The sequence below is a fragment of the Rhinatrema bivittatum genome, chromosome 3, assembly GCF_901001135.1.
Source record: "Rhinatrema bivittatum chromosome 3, aRhiBiv1.1, whole genome shotgun sequence".
Classification (NCBI taxonomy): domain Eukaryota; kingdom Metazoa; phylum Chordata; class Amphibia; order Gymnophiona; family Rhinatrematidae; genus Rhinatrema; species Rhinatrema bivittatum.
This window is the reverse complement of record NC_042617.1, coordinates 241,878,748-241,896,130: the sequence shown is the minus strand read 5'-3', so window position 1 is coordinate 241,896,130 and position 17,383 is coordinate 241,878,748. Positions and strand designations below refer to the sequence as shown.

The window sequence follows — 17,383 nt, the reverse complement described above, 5'->3', positions numbered from 1 at the left end:
ACTTGGGCGGAAGCAAATCTCCAGGACGTCTCCGCCGTCCACATTGCTGGGAAGGACAACACTACGGCAGACTTCCTCAGCAGAGAAAGCCTAAATCCGGGGGAATGGCAGCTTTCGCCCACAGCTTTCCAGATGATTGTGGATTGGTGGGGGACGCCGGGTATGGACCTACTAGCGGACAGGTCCAACGCTCAAGTACCCAGATATTTCATGCGGGATCCTCTATCCCAGGGGATCGATGCCCTGGTACAGCCATGGCCTCAGGGGATCCTGCTCTATGCCTTTCCTCCATGGCCCTTGCTGGGCGCCATTATACACAAGATTCAGTGGCACAGAGGCCTAGTTCTTGTAGTGGCAAGGTACTGGCCAAGAAGACCCTGGTATGCAGACATGAGAAGACTACTGGCAGGGAATCCACTACCCCTGCCTCCACACAGGGACCTGCTGCGGCAAGGTCCCATCCTCCACGAGGATCCAGCTCAATTCTCTCTTACGGTCTGGCCATTGAGAGGGCTAGATTGAAGAAACGAGGATACTCGGGGCCGGTAATAGATACCCTCCTCCGAGCACACAAGTTCTCCACATCACTAACATATATAAGGATCTGGAGAGTATTTGAAGCCTGGTGCGAAACTCATGGCACCAATCCACATGCTGCTAAGATCCCTATCATTTTGGATTTCCTGCAAGATGGATTTCAGAAAGGTCTGTCCCTCAGTTCCATCAAAGTTCAAGTGGCAGCGCTATCCTGCTACGGTCCCCGGAGTGACGGCAACAGCATCGCCACACACCCAGACGTTTCCTGAAAGGAGTCAAACACATTCGCCCGCCACTGATGTGGCCGGTGCCCCTGTGGAACCTCAACCTAGTGTTGGAATTTCTAGTGGGATCCGCCTTTATACCCCTTCGAGGCCTGTCTGTCCGTTTGTTGACCTTGAAGATGGTGTTCTTGCTGGCTGTATGTTCAGCACGCCGCATCTCAGAGCTACAAGCACTGTCCTGCCGTGATCCGTTCCTCAGAATCACTCCAGAGGCTATCCATCTTCGCACGGTTCCTTCCTTCTTACCCAAAGTAGTCTCACAATTTCACCTCAAGCAAACCATATTCTTGCCCACCACGGTAGGTTTGAAGAAGTCAGAAGAAGGTAGAATACTGCGTCATCTCGACATCGGCAGAATACTGGCCAGATACTTGGAAATGTCAGAAGCAGTACAAAAGACGGACCATGTGTTCGTCCTTCACAGCGGGAAGAAGCAAGGAGAAGCGGCCTCACAGCCAACCATCGCCCGCTGGATCAAAGAAGTTATCAAGGCGGCCTACGTAGAGGCGGGAAAACCACCACCTCTACAGGTCAAGGCTCATTCTACCAGAGCGCAAGCAGCCTCTTGGGCAGAAACTAGGATGCTGTCGCCTGCAGAGATATGGTAAAGCGGCGACGTGGTCCTCCCTCCATACCTTCTCCAGATTCTACCGTCTGGACGTTCAGGCCAGGGAGGACACGGCATTTGCCAGGGCAATCCTAAACGGACCTCGTGCAGCATCCCGCCCAGTCCGGGAGTAGCTTTTGTACATCCCACTTGTTTTAAGTCCATCTGCTACATGCTAGGAAATGTTGAGATTACTTACCTGATAATCTCCTTTTCCTTAGTGTATGCAGATGGACTCAGCATCGCGCCCAGCTACCGGTATACATGGGGATTCGCCGACTCACGGTAAGCCATGTTTTTCTTACATAGGGCGTCCACCCTACCAGGTGTCGACGCCTTCCGGTTGAGAACACTGGCGGTCTCCAGCTACTATCCATTGGTCAGGGTAATCCTATTCATTTAATCGATCGGTCAGTCACACATATATCCATAAAGCTTTGCAAGGAAGATTACTGAATTGCTGCACTTCCTGTGGGGGTATATGTACCCGTGCTGACATCATATCCGTCTCCAACTGCTAGCACGAGCAAACTATATCCCACTTGTTTTGAGTCCATCTGCATACACTATGAGCCAAGTGTGCTTGAGCAAGTAAATTGCGAATATCAGAGTTTTGAAAGTATTATTTAAGCAATTTTTTTAATGAAAATATTTCTAAATTATTTTAGCATATAATTTGTTTTAAATAGAAAAATAAAACGAAATTTGATTTCAGCGTATATATCTGTAATATATAATTATGCTGCTTATGCCATTTTATATGTGTACTATGTTTTGCCATGTACACTTGGTTTATGACCATGACTATGCGCATGCACAGCTTAGCGGCAACAGTGGTTATAGCTATTCATTTATGATTACATAGAAATAGGTACCTGGTATTAAAAAGCAAAAGAAATGTGCACGGTATGCTTCCTGATCTGCCTTGTAATCTTTTTGGGGTGGCAATTTGAAGGGCACCTTAGCTGTTATAAACTGTCATACCACCTCACAGATTTTCTTCCCAATCTTGTAGGCCCTCTTGCTATTTATTTACAGGGTTTTCTCACAGGACAAGCAGGATGGTTGTCCTCACAAATGGCTGACATAGAGGATGGAGCCCAACCACGGAAAACTTCTGTCAAAGTTTCAGGAACTTTGACTGGCCCCTACTTGGCATGCCCAGCACGGCACTAACCCTGCAGCCAGCAGGGGTCTCCCTTCAGTCTTCTTTTTTCCGCGCAGCAGTAGCCACGCGGTCAAAGAGCTCTAAGCCACGTTCCTGACAGGAATTCTTCAATTAAAAATTTGTGAAGAAAATTTGCCCCTCAGGGGTCTCCCTTCTTCAAATTTTTTCATCTGTGGAAGTTCGGTAAGTTTTTGCCGTCATTTGGTCGACTACCGTCGAGTTTGGTCCTTGAGGCCCGTTGGCAGTCGACAGTCCCGCAGCTAAATTTTTGGCCTATGGCCATGGCGTCGGGGTTCCGTCGATGTCCGGACTGTACCCGAACTAAGTCAATCACAGACCCACATAGAGTCTGTGTTTTGTGCTTAGGAAGCGAGCATGATGTCCTGACTTGCACCAAATGTGCCCTAATGACACCAAAAGGTCGCAAAGCCAGAATGGAAAAGATGAGACTCCTCTTCCATGCTCGGACCCCAACGCCATCGATTGCATCGACGTCATCGGAACCGGCACTGTCGAAGTCTCATCGCCATTGACAGCTCTCCGGTGACCGTCCGCCATCGACGACTTCACAGCCATCGACTCCTGTCCCTTCCTTTGATCATCGAGGGGATCGGAAGGAGAAACATCGCCATCGACGTCATAAGTCTCGGCCCGTCGAGGAATCGATGTCATCGACCTCCGTACCGTCCGAGCCTCCGCTAAAGAAGTCTCGACCAGAAGTGGCACTGTCCACTACTGTCTCGCAGACACGGAGGCAACCCTCACCCCTCCGGGGTTTGGGAGCCACGATTCCACCGGTGACGGTGGTCCCTCCGGCTCAGCCTCAGCCTCCCTCTCCCGTCGAGCCGGGTCTCGTTACCCCAGGTCTCCGGGCAGAACTGGACCGGCTGGTCCAGGAGGCCATCGACAAGGCGATACTACGGTTCCAGACTCCTCCGGCACCGACTCCGGCACCGAGAGTGGAACCGGTCACCGATCCGATTCCAGCAGCACTGGCGCCGCTGCTTGCCCAGATGGAAGCGCTCATGAATGCCCTTCTGGCAATACCCGGATCACAGACAGCATTCTTATCAGGTGGAGAAACACCGTATCGAATTCCCCCTTCGGGGGTAGTTCCATCGGTGCCTTGTCGTCCCTCGCCACCGATACATTCCTCGTGGGCGATACGCACATCAGCTCCACCGAGAATTCCGATGCCGACACCGGTTCCTTCGATGCCGGCACCGATACCGGCTTCGATTCCACCGAGGACATTCTCGATGCCCCCGGTGATTCCTTCGAGTTTCTCGGAGCCTCAACCGGGGCCTTCAGGTATTCAGCCCACTCATGGTCCTAAGGGTCAGCAATCTGATCCTTATGACACTTGGGGTGATGATACCTCGACTGACACCGATGATTTGTCTTTACCACCCTCTCCTCCGGAGAGTAGAAAGCGTTCTCCCCCCTGAGGACCTCTCTTTCATAAACTTTGTGAAGGACATGTCGTAGTTGGTCCCTTTCCAGCTTCAATCTGAACAAGATGACAGGCACCAGATGATGGAATTGCTTCAATTTCTGGATGCCCCTAAGGTCATCACCTCTATTCCAATTCATCAGGTTTTTCTAGACCTTCTCAAAAAGAATTGGGAATCTCCTGGATCTGTTGCTCCGGTAAATAAAAAAGCTGACTCTACCTACCTGGTGCAGTCAGCACCTGGCTTTCAGAAACCACAATTGGACCATCATTCTGTTGTGGTATAATCAGCTCAAAAGAAAGCTAAACGAGTAAAGCCACATTCTTCCATACCTCCTACTAAGGAAAACAAATTCCTAGATTGTATAGGTAGGAAGGTATACCAAGGAGCCATGCTGATTTCTAGGATAGGTTCTTATCAGCTGTATATGACTCAATATAATAGTCATCCTTAAACAAATGCAGGAGTTCTCAGATGCCTTACCAGAACAGTTCCAGCCACAGCTTCAATCCCTACTAAATAAAGGATTTGAAGCTGGGAAGCATGAAATAAGAACAGCTTATGACATATTTGATGCTTCCACTAGACTTTCTGCTACGGCTATCTCTGCTAGACGCTGGGCTTGGCTCAATTCATCTGACCTTCGTCCGGAGGTTCAGGACAGGCTCTCTGACTTGCCTTGTCTAGGGGATAACTTGTTTGGTGAGCAAATTCAACAAATTGTTGCTGAACTAAAGGATCATCATGAGACACTTAAACAGCTCTCATCCATTCCTCCTGACTTGCCTTCTAAACAGCCGTTTAGAAAAGACTCCAAAAAGTCTTTATTCTGGCCACGAAAATATTATCCTCCACTAACGAAGTCTAGGCCTGCGAGGTCTTACCATAAAACTCAACCTCGCCAGTCTCGTAAACAAAAGCCCGCACCAGCTCCACAACCTGGCCCTGCGGCGGGTTTTTGACTCTCATTTAGAGAGCACTTGCCAAACCCCCCTTCCAGCCATACCAGTAGGAGGTCGGCTGTGCCATTTTCCAGAAAAGTGGCATCATATCACCTCAGATCAGTGGGTAATAGCGATAATTGCACAGGGTTACCATCTCAACTTCATGACTCTACCTCCCGACCCCCCACCCCTGCAGGCATGGAGACTCACCGATCACTCTGTTCTTTTAGAGCAGGAAGTTTCTCGTCTCCTACGGTCAAACGCTATAGAACCCGTTCCTCCTTTACAAAAAGGACTAGGGTTCTACTCCAGGTACTTCTTGATCCCAAAAAAGTCAGGGGGACTTCGTCCCATCTTGAACTTACGGGCCCTCAACAAGTACCTTTACAAGGAGAAGTTCAAGATGGTAACCCTGGGCTCGCTTCTCCCTCTGCTGCAAAGAGGGGATTGGCTCTGCTCTCTAGACCTCAAAGACGCATATACCCACATTGCGATCACGCAATCTCATCGCAAATATCTGCGTTTTCTAGTAGGCCGCAATCACTACCAATATCGAGTGCTACCTTTCGGCCTGGCATCCGCACCACGAGTTTTTACCAAATGCCTCGTGGTAGTGGCAGCCTTTCTGAGGAAGGCAGGTGTCCACGTTTACCCCTACCTGGACGATTGGTTAATCAGGGCCCCAACCCAGCAGATAGCTCGGTACTCCCTGACCCTAACAATTCAAACTCTACTTTCTCTAGGGTTTCTTGTCAATTACGACAAATCCTACTTAGTCCCATCACAGACCTTATCCTTCATTGGGGCGGACTTGGACACCTTACAAGCAAAAGCCTTCCTTCCTCATCCACGAGTTCAAATCCTTGTGTCCCTAGCTCGCCAGCTGCAGTCTCAACCCACAGCTACAGCTCGCCAATTCCTCATTCTACTGGGACACATTGCCTCCTCAGTTTATGTGACTCCCATGGCCCGTCTGGCCATGAGAATCACGCAATGGACTCTGAGACTGCAATGGACACAAGCTGTTCAGCCTCTGTCCTCCATTGTTCGCATCACCGATGCACTCCGTCTGTCTCTTGCCTGGTGGACAAATCAATCCAACCTCCTACAGGGCTTGCCTTTTCTTCCACCAGATCCCCAAGTAATCCTCACCACCGACGCTTCCAACATCGGTTGGGGAGCCCATGTAAACAATTTACAAACTCAAGGGTTCTGGTCACCAGAGGAAGCCCAACACCAGATAAATTTCCTGGAACTGAGAGCAATCCGATATGCTCTCAGGACCTTTCAAGATTGCCTATCAAACCACACAATCTTAATTCAGACGGACAACCAGGTGGCCATGTGGTACATAAACAAGCAGGGAGGCACAGGCTCCTTTCTTCTGTGTCAGGAAGCTGCGCAGATTTGGGCAGAAGCCCTCTCCCACTCTATGTACCTCAGGGCCACCTACCTGCCGGGAGTAGACAATGTATTGGCAGACCAGCTGAGCCGTGTCTTCCAACCACACGAGTGGTCACTCGACCCCTTGGTAGCGACCTCTCTGTTTCACAATTGGGGTTATCCCCAGATAGACCTCTTTGCGTCCCCTCAGAACCATAAAGTGGACAATTACTGCTCTCTCATTCGGAGCCAGCACTCTCGGCCGAGGGATGCATTCTCCCTCACGTGGACAACCGGTCTGCTCTATGCATTCCCTCCATTTCCTCTTCTGTCGAAGACTCTCGTGAAGCTGCGTCAGGACAGAGGAACCATGATCTTGATAACACCGCACTGGCCATGCCAAGTGTGGTTTCCCATACTCCAGGATCTCTCCATCTGCAGGCACATTCCTCTGGGAAAGGACCCGCATCTGATCACTCAAAACGACTGATGCCTCCTCCATCCCAACCTCCAAGCCTTGTCCCTGACGGCATGGATGTTGAAAGGTTAGTCCTTCAACCATTTAACCTTTCGGATTCAGTTTCTCGTGTCCTGATCGCTTCACGAAAGCCTTCCGCAAGGAAATCTTATTCCTACAAATGGAAAAGGTATACATCATGGTGCACTTCTCAGTCCCTTGATCCCCTTTCCTGTCCAATTTCTAAATTCTTGGACTATCTCTGGCATCTATCAGAATCAGGTCTAAAGACCTCTTCCATTAGAATGCATGTCAGTGCGGTAGCCGCCTTCCATAAAGGTATCAGGGGTGTCCCTATTTCAGTACAATCCCTTGTTACACGCTTTCTTAAAGGATTGCTCCATTTGAAGCCACCTTTACGTCCTCCGGCCCCATCTTGGGACCTTAATTTGGTTCTTGGTCGCCTTATGAAACCACCTTTCGAACCTCTTCACTCCTGTTACCTAAAATATCTCACATGGAAAGTGTTATTCCTTTTGGCTATCACTTCGGCTCGCAAGGTTAGTGAACTACAGGCCTTAGTTACCTATCCGCCTTACACTAAACTCCTGCAGGACCTGGCGGTACTCCGCACTCACCCTAAGTTTTTGCCTAAGGTAGTATCGGAGTTTCACATCAATCAATCCATCATACTACCTATCTTTTTTCCCAGGCCCCACTCCAACTCTGGGGAACAGACTCTGCATACTCTAGACTGTAAACGGGCTCTAGCTTTCTATCTAGACCGTACAGTTGCCCACAGGAAGAGCACTCAATTATTCGTCTCTTTCGATCCTAACAAGTTAGGGCAACCTGTGGGTAAGCAGGCTCTTTCCTCCTGGTTGGTGGATTGCATCTCCTTCTGCTATCAGCAAGCTGGCATTCCTTTTCAAGACCGTGTTAAAGCACACTCTGTAAGGGCCATGGCGACTTCAGTAGCACACCTTCGATTGGTGCCGCTTCCGGACATCTGCAAGGCTGCAACCTGGAGTTCCCTCCATACATTTGCAGCCCACTATTGTTTGGACAAAGCTGGAAGACAGGATTTTATCTTCTGCCAATCTGTCTTGCGTACCCTTTTCCCAACATGATGTACCAACACCCTTCCACCTTCCCTGTAGGGTGCGGATGCCCTCTACCAAATTTCACCCCAGTTGTTGTGCCTGTTGCACGCCGTTGGGTACATTTGGTGCACGATAGGACATCCTCAGCTCGGTACTCACCCATTTGTGAGGACAACCATCCTGCTTGTCCTGTGAGAAAGCAAATGTTGCTTACCTGATGTAACAGGTGTTCTCACAGGACAGCAGGATGTTAGTTCTCACGAAACCCTCCCGCCACCCCGTGATGTTGGGTTCGTTTTTATTTTATTTTTCGGCACTGCCTGTAGCTTTGAAAACAAGACTGAAGGGAGACCCCCTTCTGGCTGCAGGGTTAGTGCCGTGCTGGGCATGCCCAGTAGGGGCCAGTCAAAGTTCCTGAAACTTTGACAGAAGTTTTCTGTGGTTGGGCTCCATCCTAGATGTCACCCATTTGTGAGGACTAACATCCTGCTGTCCTGTGAGAACACCTGTTACATCAGGTAAGCAACATTTGCTTTCTTTATGCCTTCTGTTCCATGTTTAGAATGTCATTAATAAATTAAAAAAAAAAAAGAAGAAAATGACAAATTATAGGTTGGTCTGGTAAAAAGGTATGTTTTTGCTTTTTGGTATTTGTTGCTGTCTTCATTTGTTCCCCTTTTTATTTTAAGACCACTTTTTCTAAGTAATTGTTGTATGCTTTTATTAGTTGTGATTGAAGAAAAAAAGTTACTTATAACATTGATTCTCTGATTGTCAGCTCAGTTTGGTCATACAACCCACCTTCCTCCTGTTTATGAATTTTTCTTTATTTTCTATTTTTGATAATCATTAAAGAAAGTGACAGTTGCTAAGAAGCTATTTCTAGAAACTCTTCTGATGTTTCGACAATACTGGGACATTGGAGGAGGAGCGTTCCCTTTGCTCGGAGATTTCTCTGGTATCTCTAAAGGAGGGACAAGGGAGAGCCCAGAGAAGGATGAGATTTCTTCTGATAAAAAGGAGGAATCTTAAGTGACCCCCCTATTTAGAATCCAGGAGTTGCCTTTCTTGATCCTTATTGCCTTGGGAGCCATGGGCATCACTGAGCAGCAGACTGATAGGAAGCTGGTGTCAGGAGATTCTATTATGGTGGGCATTTCCCTGGCATCAATCTATCAGAGTGTTGACATCGGTGGAATCAAATTCTTCTGAGGCAAGACGAAGACTTGGAAAAGCGATGGGAAAAGTTTACTCTATGTAGATAAAAGAAAAGGGGAAGCTGAAGGTGCTTCAGGTGGATGCATTAGTGTGCGCAGTCACTAGGAACGCAACTATCTCCTAAGGATCTTATGATTGACTTGCTACTCAAGCAATCTTTTGAGGTCTCTGGAATTGGTTTTCAGGCCTCTTTCTGTTCTGGCTGTTTGGTTAGCACATGTTTGCACTGGACAGAGCAGTCCAAGAGATTGGTACAGACTTGGAGGAGGTGGTGCATTTTAAAATGGGGACGTTATTCCTGGCGATGCTTCTTATGATTTGTTCTGAGTATCAGCAAAGAACATATAGCCATGGCGGGGTTGCTAATTGTCTACTTTGGCTATGGAATGCTAGGCAGATTCGGCCTCGAAGTCACAACTTGCCAAATGTTCCTTTAAGGACATGCTCCTTTTTGGGGAGGATTTGGAAAGGTTGGTCAAGGACTTACATAAGATAAGATTTGCCATACTGGGTCAGACCAAAGGTCCATCAAGCCCAATATTCTGTTTCCAGCAATGGCCAGCCCAGGTCATAAGTACTTGGCAAGAACCAAAAAGCTTAATAGACTCAATGCTGCTTATTGCAGGGCTAAGCAGTTGATTTTCCCAAGTCCACCATAATGGTTCTTGGACTTTATTTTCCCAGGAACTTTTCCATACTTGGGGGAGTCAGACCTCTGGAGGATAAAGACCTAATGGTTTGTTTCTTATTGCTTCAGGAAGTCGATATCGCTGTAGCAGGACTTCAGCGTCACAATGAAGCTGGCTTTTTCGCAGGTCTCACCCTTTTGAGGGGACAAGAGGGGCAGAAAGCATGGAACCTCTAGTGAAACCAGCAGCACCCACAATTCCCAGTGAAGGTTTGGTGACCTTATCTCCAGAAGTTCAACTAAGTGATTGCCTCACATGGCTTTACCAGAGATGGGTCCAAATCACTTCGGTCCAGTGGGTTCTGGGTATCATCGGAGATGGTCACACCCTGGAATTTGTCTTGTCCTATTTCAGGCCCCTTTTTGCTGTCTACCTGTGGCTTCCTTCTGGAGAGGGAAATGGTCTGGGTAGCCCTAGAATAACTTTGTCAGTTGGGAGCAGAAGGTCTCATTCTTGATTTAGAACAAAGAAGGGATCCAATTCAAAATGCTCGGAGGACCCAAGATGGCCAATTGAGCAAGACGTGCATGAGACTCTTTCATCGGATGGTAGATTTCCTTGGTATGCCTCACTCCGGCAGGAAGCGTCAGGCCAGGGAATGGAGGCTTTGCCTCTTTGCGTGATTCCTCAAGTTCTGGGCCCGATGAGCGCCCATGTGCGGTGGAGATCCTTTAACCCAGGAGTTGGCTCACTGGTGGTCCATCAGGAGGAACTTGAACCCAATGCCCTCCCTGAACTCCAGATATCTTTGTCCCGGGTGCAACGGTCTGCCCCGATCAATCCCGCTCAGGCAAGAACTCAAGTGTTATCTGGATTGGCATTGAACATAACATAAGAAATTGCCATGCTGGGTCAGATCAAGGGTCCATCAAGCCCAGCATCCTGTTTCCAACAGAGACCAAACCAGGCCACAAGAACCTGGCAATTACCCAAACACCAAGAAGATCCCTTGCAATTAATAGCAGTGGCTATTCCCTAAGTAAACTTGATTAATAGCAGTTAATGGACTTCTCCAAGAACTTATCCAAAACCTTTTTGAACCCAGCTACACTAACTGCACTAACCACATCCTCTGGCAACAAATTCCAGAGCTTTATTGTGCATTGAGTGAAAAAGAGTTTTCTCTGATTAGTCTTAAATGTTACTTGCTGACTTCATGGAATGCCCCCTAGTCCTTCTGTTATTTGAAAGTGTAAATAATCGATTCACATCTACTGGTTCAAGACCTCTCATGATCTTAAAGACCTCTATCATATCCCCCCCTCAGCCGTCTCTTCTCCAAGTTGAACAGTCCTAACCTCTTTAGCCTTTCCTCATAGGGGAGCTGTTCCATCCCCTTTATCATTTTGGTTGCCCTTCTCTATACCTTCTCCATCGCAACTATACCTTTTTTGAGATGCGGCGACCAGAATTGTACATAATATTCAAGGTGCGGTCTCACTATGGAGCAATATAGTGGTTAGTGCAGTTAGTATAGCTGTGTTTAAAAAAGGATTGGATAAGTTCTTGGAGGAGAAGTTCATTATCTGCTATTAAGTTCACTTAGAGAATAACCACTGCCATTAGCAATGGTAACATGGAATAGACTTAGTTTTTGGGTACTTGCCAGGTTCTTATGGCCTGGATTGGCCACTGTTGGAAACAGGATGCTGGGCTTGATGGACCCTTGGTCTGACCCAGTATGGCATTTTCTTATGTTATGTTCTTATTAATTCTAATTTGATCATATTATGGTCACTATTGCCAAGTGGCCCCACCACAGTTACCTCTCTCACCAAATCCTGTGCTCCACTGAGAATTAGATCTAAAATTGCTCCCCCTCTTGTCTGTTCCTGAACCAATTGCTCCATAAAAATGTCATTTATTCCATCCAGGAACTTTATATCTCTAGCATGTACCGATGGTACATTTACCCAGTCAATATTGGGGTAATTGAAGTATCCCATTAGTACCGCACTACCAATTTGGTTAGCTTCCTTAATTTCTCTTAACATTTCACTGTCTGTCTCACCATCTTGACCAGGTGGACGTCCTATCACTATAGTCTTCCCTGGCATACAAGGGATTTCTACCCATAAAGATATAGTTGTGCTTTTAGTCTCATGCAGGATATTTATCCTGTTGGACTCTATGCCATCCTGCACATAAAGCGCCACACCACTTCCCGGGTGCTGCTCTCTGTCATTGCGATATAATTTGTACCCCAGTATAGCACCGTCCCATTGGTTGCCCTCCTTCCACTATGTGTCTGAGATGCCAATTAAGTCTGTTGTCATTCACTGCTATACATTCTAATTCTCCCATCTTACTTCTTAGACTTCTGGCATTAGCATACAAATATTTCAACGTTTGTTTTTTGTTTGTATTTTAATTCTGATTTTTAATTGATAGAGAAAAGTTAGAATTTTGTTTTAGCTCTGGTGAGTTTTTAGTTACAGGCACTTGGACTACTTTTCTTATTATTGGAACCTCACTGTCGGGATGCCCTAATTCTAATGCATCATTAGTATCCTTTGAAAATACCTCTCTCTGAACCATGCGCTGCTGACGTTCTGTCTGCTTTCCCCTTTGTTCTAGTTTAAAAGCTGCTCTATCTCCTTTTTGAAAGTTAGCGCCAGCAGTCTGGTTTCACCCTGCCCTCCTGGGCAGTAGGCATTGGGGAGATATCCTCGGTGCGAAAGGACAATGCATCTATAGGATCCTTTCCTGCTGCATCAGGTTGATGCTCTCCAATCATGAGACCTTCTTCCTCCAAGGCAGCACCAGGGCTGCCAGTCTGAAGTTGGGAGTTGGCTACTATGTCCCTGAAGGTCTCATCTATATACCTTTCTGTCTGCCTCAGCTCCTCCAGGTCTGCCACTCTAGCCTGCAGAGATCGGACTCGTTCTCTGAGAGCCAGGAGCTCTTTGCATCGCATGCACATGAACAATTTCTCACTGGCGGGTAAAAAATCATACATGTGACACTCGATGCAAAAGACTGGAACTGCTGCCTTCTCAAATTTGTTCAGTTCCTACTTAAGTTTTTGGTTGCTATCTGTTTATTTATTTATAACTTTTCTATACCGAAGTTCAAATAACAGAGTTAATTATCACTCCGGTTTACATTGTAACATTCAACATACGGTGACAAAAAGTAACTGTCTTACATAGAACAGGAGGAGAAAACTTGGATGCAACTTAAACGGGGGGAAAAATTGACAAATCGAACTATTAGGAGCAAAACAGAGAACAGAGTTGTCTTATTCGGGTGACAGCGGTTTAAAGAGAGTCAAATGTCCAGACTATATAGATTAGGCAGTGGAAAAGCATGTGTTAAAGGATCTCTGCTTGTGAGGTGAATCCGTGGAGGAGGCGGCCAGGACGAGTGGTTATGGAAAAGCTTGTCTGAACAGTAGCGTCTTAAGTCTCTTCTTAAAAGTAATGGGGCATTGTTCCTGTCTAAGGTCGGGAGGAAGCAAATTCCACTGTTTGGGGCCTGTGGCAGAAAGAGCTCTTCTACCTAGGGAGGTTTTGATTGTAGGTGCTCTGAGAGTGCCTCTTTGCGCTAATCTAAGAGGGCGGATGGAGGAATGAAATTGCAGGGGGGTCGAAAGGTCTAGCGGGGCAATGCTGAGAATGGTTTTATGGGTGATTGATAAAAGCTTGTAGAGAATTCTGAATTTGACTGGGAGCCAATGGAGCTTTTTAAGTATGGGTGTTATGTGGTTCCTTTTGTTTGACTTTGTAAGAATCCTTGCAGTTGCATTCTGCAGTAACTGGAGAGGTTTAATGGAGTTGTCGGGAAGGCCGTGGAGAAGCGAATTACAAAAGTCAAGTTTTGAAATATAATCGCTTGCAAGACAGATCTGAAGTCTTGAAAATGTAGGAGGGGTCTTAGTCTTTTTAAAACTTGAAGTTTGAAGTAGCACTCCTTTATTGTGGTGTTTATGAAGCCTGTGTAGCTTAGTTGATTGTCCATGACTACCCCAAGATTTCTGACTTTGGGAGAGATGGAAGGAGGCGCTGTGGAGAGAGGGTTGTTTAGTGGAAGATTACGGTCTTGTGTGATTAGAAGGAATTCGGTTTTATTGGTGTTGAGTATCAAGTTGAGATTTGAAAGGAGGTTGTTAATGGCGCCGAGGTAGGTGTTCCAATGGTGAGTAGTGCTGTCTAGAGATTCGGTTATTGGTAGGAGGATTTGTACGTCGTCTGCATACACGTAATGTGTTAACTTGAGCTCAGAGAGGAGTTTACAAAGCGGGAGTAGATAGCTGTTGAATAAAGTTGGTGATAACGATGATCCTTGAGGGACTCCGAGGGTGGAACTGAAAGGAGAAGATTCTTTGCTGTTGATCTTGACTCTGTAGTGCCTGTTCTAGAGAGAGGATTTAAACCAGTTTAAGGCTGTGTTTTTGATGCCGATTTTGGTTAGTCTGTCAATGAGACAATCGTGGTTAACTGTGTCAAATGCAGTGGTTAAATCTAGAAGAATGAGCAGGCATGGCTGTTTCTTTCCCAGGTTCATGAGAACGTTGTCTGAAAGAGATAGTAGGAGAGATTCTGTGCTTGGAGATTTGCGGAAACCAAGTTGAGCTGGGGAGAGGATGTTGTTTTCTTCTAAGAATTCAGAGAGCTGTTTATTGACTATTCTTTCGAGTATCTTCGCAATGATATGGAGATTTGCAATGGGGTGAAAGTTTGCTGGGTTATCTGTGGAAAGGTTGGGTTTTTTTAGTAAAGGTTTCAAGATTGCAAGTTTTAGAGGGTCCGGGACGAGGCCTTGGGATAAGGAGGCATTAATGATCTGAGCGAAGGGTTTAGCGAAGTTTTTGGCAGAAGCTATCAACAGGTTTACTGGGATCGCGTCCAGAGGGTGAGCAGAAGGCTATGGGAGCAGGAATGTGTCTAATATTCTTTAAATGTATTAGTGAATTCACTATATGTCTGATAGTGGTCTACATGGGAATGATCAAACTCTCAATAAGGTGGTGGTTTTTTTTTTTGGTTTTTTTTTGTGAAAGTGGCACCTGCCTATAAATTAAAGGATGAGCTAGGGGTGGGTGTGTGAGGGGAGGGAGTGTTTTGGGAAATACAAACAGTCTATCTTCAGTTTGACAGCCAGAGTGACTCACTGCTCTCTTGATTAACAAATGTTGGTCCCTAATCAAAGCAAATCACACTACCTCAACACTTTTCCAATGTGAGTAACGGAACTGAACTTTTCAACCTTTTTACTTAAGTATACACTGCTCCTGGCTTATGGCTACTTTTTTTTTTAAGTATACAAACACTCAAACTTCTGCTTACTTAGCTGTCTTACAGACTTTTAAAAATAAACACATTAACTACTGCTTACTAGCTGCCTTCCTGACTATTTAAAAATAGTCTAATTTCTGTTTATTTGCTGCCTTACTGACTTTTAAAAGCACAAACACACTAAATAATGTTACCAAATAGTTAACTTTGCCCCAGTACTTTTAAAAAAGACAATGTCCTAAGCAAAAACTTATTGATTCCTTTCAGCCACCAGCAAGGTGATCCTCTCCTCTCAGTGCTCCCACTGGATTGTCACACTAACTTTCTACCCAGGTTAAGTTTTGGCTTCACGAAGAGATCTCTCCTGTTTTGGGAAACAGTAATGTGGCCTTGCAATGTCTGCAACACAAAGGAGCTATAGAAATTTCTCTGTTTTAAAATGTTGATTTTTGGCTTTTTCAACTAGCCTCAGCATTTTTGTAGTATTCCATTTTTGGTTCGCATAAGTTGTCTTCAGCCTATAGAATTGGACTTGTAACTTTATCCCTTGTATTGCACACAAAAAAATAATTGTCACAGAACTACACTAACCACAATACAGTGTGTGTGACTCAGACTACTTATCTGCAGAGAAAGTGAAGTTACTAAACTAAGTGTTCTCCCAAGATAGAAATTGTCACACAAAACCTCGCTTCTCCCCATGACAATGGTTCTTTTTCCAATCAAAGCATTTATATGTAACTGAAGTCGGTTGCAGCTGCACATGACCAGTGGGCTTTGCCCTTTCCAGAAAGCTATGGAAAAGGTTTTCCGTTTGGCATGTAATACAGTCAGAGCGTATGTGACTGGAGAGCTGCTGTTTTCTGTGAGTATATGTTATATCTCCAACATTACAACCTCTCTGAATTTGTTTTACTGATTGAACTTTTCAATACCCAGTAGCAGGCGATAGTTTCATAGTTTGAATTAATTATTTAGCCAGCTTTTACCATATTTGGCTAAGTGATCTCATTGCTTAAACTTAACAGGGCCACAAAAGAGGTTCAGTAGATTAGAATGGAATATTTGTTTACTTTTCTCCAGAACTCAGATACAAATGGTCACAACCACCACATATGAAAGTGGGTGCCAAATAACTACATCCCCTTCAGCATTTGGTGTCCTCTGTGGCGCTGAACTTTTCTAAAAATGTAGAGAAGCTGTGCAATCAAGGAGCTTGATAAGAAGCGCCTTTCTCTGATAGCAAATGGACACCTGTGCATTAAACAGAAGCCTATTTTTATTATTGTGTTTGTGAAATACAAAATGTTGTAGTGTACAGTAGGGAAATACATTTTAATAAGTTTTGATAGCTGCTTTCAGATATAAGGCATGAGGACACTAAACAGCTGAGAGCACATATGCTGCCTTCATTGTAAAAATTCCAGTTATCCAAAAGTAGGACAAGTAGGGAAAGTATGCAGAAACATGGCTTTGGGGATGTGAAAATATAAGAACATAAGAAATGGTATGCTGGGTCAGATCCAGTCTGTAAAGTCCAGCATCCTCTCTCTGACAGTGGCCAGTCTGAGTCGCAAGTACCTGCAGATCCCATGAAGTAAACCTATTTATCCCAGGACAAGCAGGATGCTAGTCCTCACATATGGGTGACGTCACCGATGGAGCCCGAACGCGGGAAAACTTCTGTCAAAGTTTCTATAAACTTTTGACCTGCTGCCTGAGGCTACTGAGCATGCCCGGCATGCCATGATATTCTCTGCCACAGGGGTCTCACTCCAGTCTTCATTTTTCCACGTGCCCATTAGCACCGCGGTCGTCGGAGCCCCGTGAGTCTCCTCACAAATTTCACTAAAAAAAGTTAATTAAAACTTCAAAGTTTTTTCCCACATCCGGTCTCATTCCTGTTTGAAACCGGACAGTGACAAACAAATTTCTCAGACTTCTCATTAATTTGGTAAATTTTTCTCAGACTTCTCATCGACGGCTGTCTGTTTTTTCAACATGGCCTCTGGGTTCAAGAAATGTTCTTGTAACTGGACCATGTCCGTTACACATCCGCATTACCAATGTGTGATCTGCCTAGGAGAGAAACATGAAATTTCTTCATGCTCTCAGTGCCAACAAATGACCCCAAAGGGTCGAAAACTCAGACGGGAGAAGATGGCTCAAGTTTTTCAGCTACAACTATTACCATCGCCATTGACTTCGACCAAGTCTTCACCTACAGGGGTAACTAAAAAAACTCCTACTTAAGAAGAAACATGTCTAGGGTTCTGGGGATGCGGCTTCACCGTCACCATCC

The 17,383-nt window shown here is 45.8% G+C and overlaps 1 protein-coding gene across 3 annotated transcripts in view; it reads left to right on the top strand.

The window, feature by feature from the left end:
• Positions 1 to 17,383, top strand: part of MAP4K3 (mitogen-activated protein kinase kinase kinase kinase 3) — a 1,052,401-nt gene that overhangs the window by 385,675 nt on the left and 649,343 nt on the right. The window lies entirely within an intron of this gene.